Genomic DNA, 8878 nt, shown 5'->3' with positions numbered 1-8878 from the left:
CATCAAGGATATTGGTCTAAAATTCTCTTTTTTGGTTGTGTCTCTGCCAGGCTTTGGTATCAGGATGATGCTGGCCTCACAAAATGAGTTAGGGAGGATTCCCTCTTTTTCTATTGATTGGAATAGTTTCAGAAGGAATGGTACCAGCTCCTCTTTGTACCTCTGGTAGAATTCGGCTGTGAATCCATCTGGTCCTGGACTTTTTTTGGTTGGTAAGCTATTGATTATTGCCTCAATTTCAGAGCCTGTTATTGTTCTATTCAGAGATTGAACTTCTTCCTGGTTTAGTCTTGGGAGGATCTATGTGTCAAGGAATGTATCCATTTCTTCTAGATTTTCTAGTTTATTTGCATATAGGTGTTTTTAGTATTCTCTGATGGTAGTTTGTATTTCTGTGGGGTCGGTGGTGATATCCCCTGTATCATTTTCTATTGCATCTATTTGATCTTCTCTCTTTTCTTCTTTATTAGTCTTGCTAGCCATCTATCAATTTTGTTGATCATTTCAAAAACCACCTCCTGGATTCATTAATTTTTTGAAGGGTTTTTTGTGTCTCTATTTCCTTCAGTTCTGTTCTGATCTTAGTTATTTCTTGCCTTCTGCTAGCTTTTCAGTGTATTTGCTCTTGCTTCTCTAGTTCTTTTAATTGTGATGTTAGAGTGTCAATTTTAGATCTTTTCTGCTTTCTCTTGTGGGCATTTAGCGCTGTAAATTTCCCTCTACACACTGCTTTGAATGTGTCCCAGGGATTCGGCTATGTTGTGTCTTTTTTCTCCTTGGTTTCAAAGAACATCTTTATTTCTGCCTTCATTTCATTATGTACCCAGTAGTCATTCAGGAGCAGGTTGTTCAGTTTCCATGTAGTTGAGCGGTTTTGAGTGAGTTTCCTAATCCTGAGTTCTAGTTTGATTGCACTGTGGTCTGAGAGACCGTTAGTTATTATTTCTGTTCTTCTACATTTGCTGAGGAGTGCTTTACTTCCAACTATATGGTCAATTTTGGAATAGGTGTGGTGTGGTGCTGAAAAGAATGTATATTCTGTTGATTTGGGGTGGAGAGTTCTGTAGATGTCTTTTATGTCTGCTTGGTGCAGAGCTGGGTTCAATTCCTGGGTATCCTTGTTAACTTTCTGTCTCATTGATCTGTCTAATGTTGACAGTGCGGTGTTAAACTCTCCCATTATTATGGTGTGGGAGTCTAAGTCTCTTTGTAGGTCTCTAAGGACTTGCTTTATGAATCTGGGTGCTCCTGCATTGGGTGCATATATATTTAGGATAGTTAGCTCTTCTTGTTGAATTGATCCCTTTACCATTATGTAATGGCCTTCTTTGTCTCTTTTGATCTTTGTTGGTTTAAAGTCTGTTTTATCAGAGACTAGGATTGCAACCCCTGCCTTTTTTTGTTTTCCATTTGCTTGGTAGATCTTCCTCCATCCTTCTATTTTGAGTCTATGTGTGTCTCTGCATGTGAGATTGGTTTCCTGAATACAGCACACTAATGGGTCTTGACTCTTTATCCAAATTGCCAGTCTATGTCTTTTAATTGGAGCATTTAGCCTATTTACATTTAAAGTTAATATTATTATGTGTGAATTTGATCCTGTCATTATGATGTTAGCTGGTTATTTTGCTCGTTAGTTGATGCAGTTTCTTCCTAGCCTCGATGGTCTTTACAATTTGGCATATTTTTCCAGTGGCTGGTACTAGTTATTCCTTTCCATATTTAGTGCTTCCTTCAGGAGCTGTGTTAGGGCAGGCCTGGTGGTGACAAAATCACTCAGCATTTGCTTGTCTGTAAAGTATTTTCTTTCTCTTTCACTTATGAAGCTTAGTTTGGCTGGATATGAAACTCTAGGTTGAAAATGCTTTTCTTTAAGAATATTGAATATTGGCCTCCACTCTCTCTGGCTTGTAGAGTTTCTGCCGAGAGATCTGCTGTTAGTCTGATGGGCTTCCCTTTGTGGGTAACCCGACCTTTCCCTCTGGTTGCCCTTAACATTTTTTCCTTCATTTCAACTTTGGTGAATCTGACAATTATGTGTCTTGGAGTTGCTCTTCTTGAGGAATATCTTTGTGGCATTCTCTGTATTTCCTGAATCTGAATGTTGGCCTGCCTTGCTAGATTGGGGAAGTTCTCCTGGATAATATCCTGCAGAGTGTTTTCCAACTTTGTTCCATTCTCCCCATCACTTTCAGGTACACCAATCAGATGTAGATTTGGTCTTTTCACATAGTCTCATATTTCTTGGAGGCTTTGTTCATTTCTTTTTATTCTTTTTTCTCTAAACTTCTCTTCTCACTTCATTTCATTCATTTGATCTTCCATCACGATACCCTTTCTTCCAGTTGATCGAATCTGCTACTGAGGCTTGTGCATTCATCACGTAGTTCTTGTGCCATGGTTTTCAGCTCCATCAGGTCCTTTAAGGACTTCTCTGCATTGGTTATTCTAGTTAGCCATTCGTCTAATTTTTTTTCAAGGTTTTTAACTTCTTTGCCATGAGTTCAAACTTCCTCCTTTAGCTCAGAACAGTTTGATCGTCTGAAGCCTTCTCTCAGCTCTTCAAAGTCATTCTCCTTCCAGCTTTGTTCCATTGCTGGTGAGGAGCTGCATTCCTTTGAAGGAGGAGAGGTGTTCTGATTTTTAGAGTTTTCAGTTTTTCTGCTCTGTTTTTTCCCCATTTTAGTGGTTTTATCTACCTTTGGTCTTTGATGATGGGGATGTACAGATGGGGTTTTGGTGTGGATGTCCTTTCTGTTTGTTAGTTTTCCTTCTAACAATCAGGACCCTCAGCTGCAGGTCTGTGGAGTTTTCTGGAGGTCCACTCCAGACCCTTTTTGCCTGGGTATCAGCAGTGGTGGCTGCTGAACAGCGGATATTGGTGAACAGCAAATGTTGCTGCCTGATTGTTCCTCTGGAAGTTTTGTCTCAGAGGGGTACCTGGCCATGTGAGGTAAGAGTCTGCCCCTACTTGGGGGTGCCTCCCACTTAGGCTACTCAGGGGTCAGGGGCCCACTTGAGGAGGCAGTCTATCTGTTCTCAGATCTCAAGCTGCATGCTGGGAGAACCACTACTCTCATCAAAGCTGCCAGACAGGGACATTTAAGTCTGCAGAGGTTTCTGCTGCCTTTTGTTTGGCTATGCCCTGCCCCCAGAGGTGGAGTCTACAGAGGCAGGCAGGCCTCCTTGAGCTGTGGTTGGCTCCACCCAGTTCGAGCTTCCTGGCCACTTTGTTTACCTAGTTAAGTCTCGGCAAATGTGGGCTCCCCACCCCCAGCCTCACTGCCACCTTGCAGTTTGATCTCAGACTGCTGTGCTTGCAATGAGTGAGGCTCTGTGGGTGTAGGACCCTCTGAGCCAGGTGTGGGATACAATCTCCTGGTGTGCCATTTTCTAAGACAGTTGGAAAAGGACAGCATTCGGCTGGGAGTGACCTGATTTTCCAGGTGCAATCTGTCACACCTTTTCTTGGCAAGGAAAGGGAATCCCCTGACCCCTTGTGCTTCCTGGGTGAGGTGACGCCTCACCCTGCTTCGGCTCATGCTCAGTGCACTGCATCCACTGTCCTGCATCCACTGTCTGACAATCCCCAGTGAGATGAACCCACTCAGTTGGAAATGCAGAAATCATTTGTCTTCTGCGTTGCTCATGCTGGGAGCTGTAGACTGGAGCTGTTCCTATTTGGCCATCTTGGCTCCACCCCCCCATACTATTGTTTTAAAGGTTTAACATAATCATCAATTTAACCTTCAGAAAAATGCCATGCACACAGGAAATGGTTAATGTTAGCTGCTGTGTTACTACTATTATCATTAGCTTTGAAGTCAGGTAATCCTAGAATCAAATCTTAGATTCACTTCTCACTAGTCACTGACATCTGAAAAGTTTTTTCACTACTCCAGGCCTCTGTCTTTTCATCTGTAAAGTGGAAGTAATGTCTACCAGACAGGGCTATTGTATGAATCAAGTAAGATACAGGTAAAGTACTTAACACGAAACCTGACACATAGGAATTGCCCCTCAGCCACAGCTAACATAGCATTATTCATCAGCCTGAGTTGACTGGTAAGGGGTAAAAGTAAATGGTTGCAACAAAAATAACCATATGCCAAAAATGTGTGTGTGTGTGTTTGTGTGTGCGTGTGTAAAAGGTATTTTATGTAAATACACACTATTGGGGACCAGCCTCAACACCACCCATAGGGTACCCAAAGTCCGGTGGCAACAAAGGAATGAGCAGAAACAGGTTAAGAGTTCATAAAGGTGGGAGCCATGGGGCCAGTTGCAAAATGGAGGCTGCAAAAGGTGCCGAGCTCTGGTCTCCACACTATTTATTGAGTACAGTTACTTAGATCTAAGAAGCAGATGTTCAGGGCAAAACAGTGAAAGGGAGACAGTATGTCATAGGCATAATCTATAGCAATAGCAGTTTAAATGAATCTCCTTTGTGCTCAGACAGCATATCTTTAACTTATCAGAGAGTACCTAGTGGGAGTGGGCTTAACTGGGAGACTGCATGTCTGTCCACATTCCAGTGTTTCAAAGGAGTGTCTTTCTCCTTGAACACAGTGTTTATAGATAAGACAGCAGGTCTCACTCTGAGCATGGGAAAGTGATGGCAATTAGGAGGCTTTCCTCCTCAGAGATCTCTTCTGGCTTTCCACAACTTATTGTCCCATATTTTTATGGCCAGTTTATACAGGCACTCCACAATCCCTTTTCCCAACACACACACACATATGGAAATATGGAAAAAGAGGTAACACAGAAAATACTAGGACACTGTTATTGACTACATGTGGGAGAGAGAGAAAAAATAAGTGCAAAGAATCAAGCCTGGAATGTTAGTTATTAACCAATTCAGATGCAGCCAATAGTGGATTAGACGTGGAAGAGAATTTATTAGGGTAAATGTCTGTGAGGGAAAGGAAGGCAAAAGTGAGAGAAGCCTGAGAGAGCTCTCAGACCACAATACAGATCTGATTTTTGTGAAAGATAAAGAAAAAGAAATTTTGGGTAGCAATGCAGTTCAAAAAGAGTTTCTGCAAGACTGAGGGGGAGTCCCTTCACCAGTCACCCATTAGAGTTACACAGAGTCTCATAGAACTGGGCTTGCTTTCATACCCCTGCTGGGAGGCCCTGGGAAGTGAGGTCTTCTCTGCAAGGGAGGTGGTGAATTTGAAATGCACTGACCTGGCCCTTCTGTCAATCAAGTCCCTGCCATAGACACTGACAGGGTCTAATTCATGGCTGCCAAAACTGAGACACTGAGAAAAAGATGCAACCATGAAAAGGTGGAAAGTTCTAATGACATAGCGAATAGCCATCAGCCTTTCTCACATCCCAAAACCTTCAAAAATATCTGAGTGCAGAAAGGCCAGGAAGGAATGACAGAAGACTATCACCAAACTAGAAACTTGGTGGGAGAAGGAAAAAACGACAAAAATGTGGTTGGCAAATCGTCTCCCATCAGCCTTCTTATACAAATAATTTATTCCTTGAAGGAACAAGTAGAGTACTCCATGCCAAGAGCTGGTTCTTGGGGCACCCCACTGTAAAACAACATCACTTTTATTCCTTCTTTTATTTTCCTACCATTACAGATGCTTCAGCACAAGGAAGTTCTCCTGGCCTCCAAACTAAGGCCACTGTCAGCATCACGATTGGAGTACTGGCCAGGGTGGCTCTGATATAGCAACTTTGGTTTAGTTTCTGCATTTCAGGAAGACTGGCAGGTATAATGGCCTTTCCTCTTGTCCTGTTTCCTGCAGGGTTGACCGCCATGCTTGGGAGAGGGACCTGTATCCCGGGACTGGATCTCTCCTCCCAATAAACTCCTGCTTCTCAGCACTAATTCCTGCAGGTCTCTTCTTCCCTGGTCTGCATGCTCCCTGTACCCCACTGTCTCTTAGCTGTGATTATCCCCAGCCTCTGCTCATTTGTTTCCCAGATTCAATGCACTACGAAAGTCTTTTGATCCTTTCTTAACATCTCTCACGTGTGTCATTCTCTCCATTCCCATAGACCTCAACAACTTCTCAGAGTCCTGCTTGACTCCTTGTCTCCAGTATTTGAAATCTTCCTTGCATATGACTATCTCATTACCTTCCTAAAATCTAGTTCACTCACCTACTCAAGAATCTACAGGGGCCGACTCTGGCCTATTAGATAAGTTTACATTTCTTCTCTTTACTAATCCTTCTTACTTCCTTTGCCACCACTCGCTTATATAATTCCTCTATCCTAATTAGATCTGTCTCCCTACATATCCCTGCCCACCCATGCCATATACACATAGGATTATGAGCTCCAATTGTATGCCTAAAACAGGGTGACCGCCCTCCATCATCTGCACCGCAAAGTTACCCACAGCCTTCATCACAAGCAACCTCTGACCTCATGGAGAACAATGAATCTAGCATTAATTTTTGAATATAAGACTTAGGACACAATGTACATGTGGTTGGGAAGATTTCCCTGATAACGAATTTATGTGTTCATGAAAAATGCAGAAATGAAGAAGGCAAGGTCCCTACCCCAGGGATCATAAAGCCTAAGACCGAAGATAGGACCTTAAAAGCAATTATAAGCTCTGGCCCTGGAGCCTACAGCCACCAAGATGTTAATGCCTAAGAAGAATCGGAGTGACATTTATGAACTTTTTTTTTTTGAGATGGAGTCTCTGTTGCCCAGGCTGGAGTGCAGTGGGGCGATCTCGGCCCACGGCAAGCTCTGCCTCCTGGGTTCACGCCATTCTCCCACCTCAGCCTCCCGAGTAGCTGGGACTACAGGCACCCGCCACCACGCCCTGCTAATTTTGTTTTTGTATTTTTAGTAGAGACGGAATTTCACTGTGTTAACCAGGATGGTCTCGATCTCCTGACCCCGTGATCCACCTGCCTCAGCCTCCCAAAGTTCTGGGATTACAGGTGTGAGCCACTGCACCCAGCCTTGAACTCCTTTTTAAGGAAGGAGTCATGGTGGCCAAGAAGGATGTCCACGTGCCTAAGCACCTGGAGCTGGCAGACAAGAATGTGCCCAACCTTCCTGTCATGAAGGCCATGCAGTCTCTCAAGTCCTGAGACTACGTGAAGGAACAGTTTGCCTGGAGACATTTCTACTGGTACCTTACCAATGAGGGCATCCAGTATCTCCGTGATTATCTTCATCTGCCCCTGGAGATTGTGCCTCCCACCCTACACCACAGCCATTCAGAGACTGGCAGGCCTCCGCCTAAAGGTCTGGAGGGTGAGCGACCTGCAAGACTCACAAGAGAGGAAACCGACAGAGATACCTACAGACGGAATGTTGTGCCCCCTGGTGCTGACAAGAAAGCCAAGGCTGGGGCCGTGTCAGCAACAAAATTCCAGTTTAGAGGCGGATTTGGATGTGGACTTGGTCAGGCACCTCAGAAAAACTGGAAAGAATTATTTTGCATTGTATAAACTTACAGCCAAAAAAAAAAAAAATTATAGTACCAAAATAGAACAAAGTGAATGCCACAAGAATTCAGATAAATCTGATGGGAAATAGAGCTACACATTGGAATCACAGGGAAAAAATTTTTAAAAATGGATGCTGAAGCCCTCACTCCCCATAACTTCTGATTTAGTGCTCTGGCGTGGGACCCAGGCATTGATAATTTTTAAGCTTCCCCAGATGCTACTAATGTGTAACCAGGATGGAGAACTCTCCTGTTTAAATAGGTGGGATATAGGGCTAAATTAATGGTTTTTGGCTAGATGACCTAGGGAGGATTCTCAACATACATAAGCCTAACTTTGTTGGCCATATTCGTTAATGGGCTATACCGAGAACTCAATAATCCAGTTAAGAAACACAAACTAAATGGAAAGCCCACTTTATTTGATATGTTAAATTATATGGGAAGCATTGTCAAGTGATAAGGGATGCTAAGTATTCTCAATGTTAATTTATGGGTATGTTACTGATATGAGTGTTCCAAAAATTATATGAGACTCATAGAAATCTAATATCAGTCATAATGTCATATGCCACAGAAGCAACTGGATTTCTATATGAGCCGTGTCTTTATCGTAATGAACTGTCATTGCGTTTTTAACCATAGTCATTTTAACTCTGTCATTCATAGACAGTTGTTTTGATTCTTCCTCAAATCATTTCCAATAAGCTACAGTCCAAAATTGCTTCTTGCTTCAAGGAGATTTACAGAAAAGACTCTGACAAAGACTCTTTAATACAAGTTTCTGATGAATTTAAGATACCACTGGACTGTCTAAGAACTTCCAAGTTCTTCTGATACCTTCATGAAATTGCCAGCCAAGACCAAGCAGAATAAAACTCAATTTCATTGGACTAAATGATAATAATGATGAGAATGTTTTTATGATTTTTTGTTTGGAGTTTTGCTGATTCTTTAAATGATTTGTTTTCCAGATTTATGGAATTTTTTCTTTTAACCAATCTATAGCACACAGTAATTTGATAAAGTATACTTTTGTGAACAAAAATTGAAGCATTTACTTTTGCTCCCTACCTGACTGCCTTAGAATTGGGCAACTATTCATGAGTATTCATATGTTTATGGTAATACAGATATTTGCTTAAGTTCAATAAATATCTCCTCTCTTTATAACAGTATACATTTGAAAACATTGGTTATACTACCAAGGTTTTGACTGGGATATTACATTTGAAAATATAAATAGAATGAAACCACAGATACTGCAGGCAAGTGTAAAGTAAGCCTTGATTAACTTCCTGGTCTCAAGAGGTTCTTGAAAGATTAATCTGAGATTCCTTATAAAAAACATCCAGCAAAGCAAAGTTTAAGAAGAGCCTATGTGATCCATTACAACTCTTTCTGCACTTCTGTAAACAGTCAGGCCAAGTTTGA

General features: G+C 42.1%; 1 pseudogene; it reads left to right on the top strand.

The window, feature by feature from the left end:
- The first annotated feature begins 5782 nt into the window (after positions 1-5782).
- On the top strand, positions 5783-8632 carry LOC129466609 (small ribosomal subunit protein eS10-like; annotated as a pseudogene).
- The last annotated feature ends 246 nt before the right edge of the window (positions 8633-8878 follow it).

This window comes from Symphalangus syndactylus, chromosome 17, assembly GCF_028878055.3.
Source record: "Symphalangus syndactylus isolate Jambi chromosome 17, NHGRI_mSymSyn1-v2.1_pri, whole genome shotgun sequence".
NCBI lineage: Eukaryota > Metazoa > Chordata > Mammalia > Primates > Hylobatidae > Symphalangus > Symphalangus syndactylus.
Note: the sequence above shows the minus strand (reverse complement) of the source record. Positions and strands in the feature narration are given on the sequence as shown.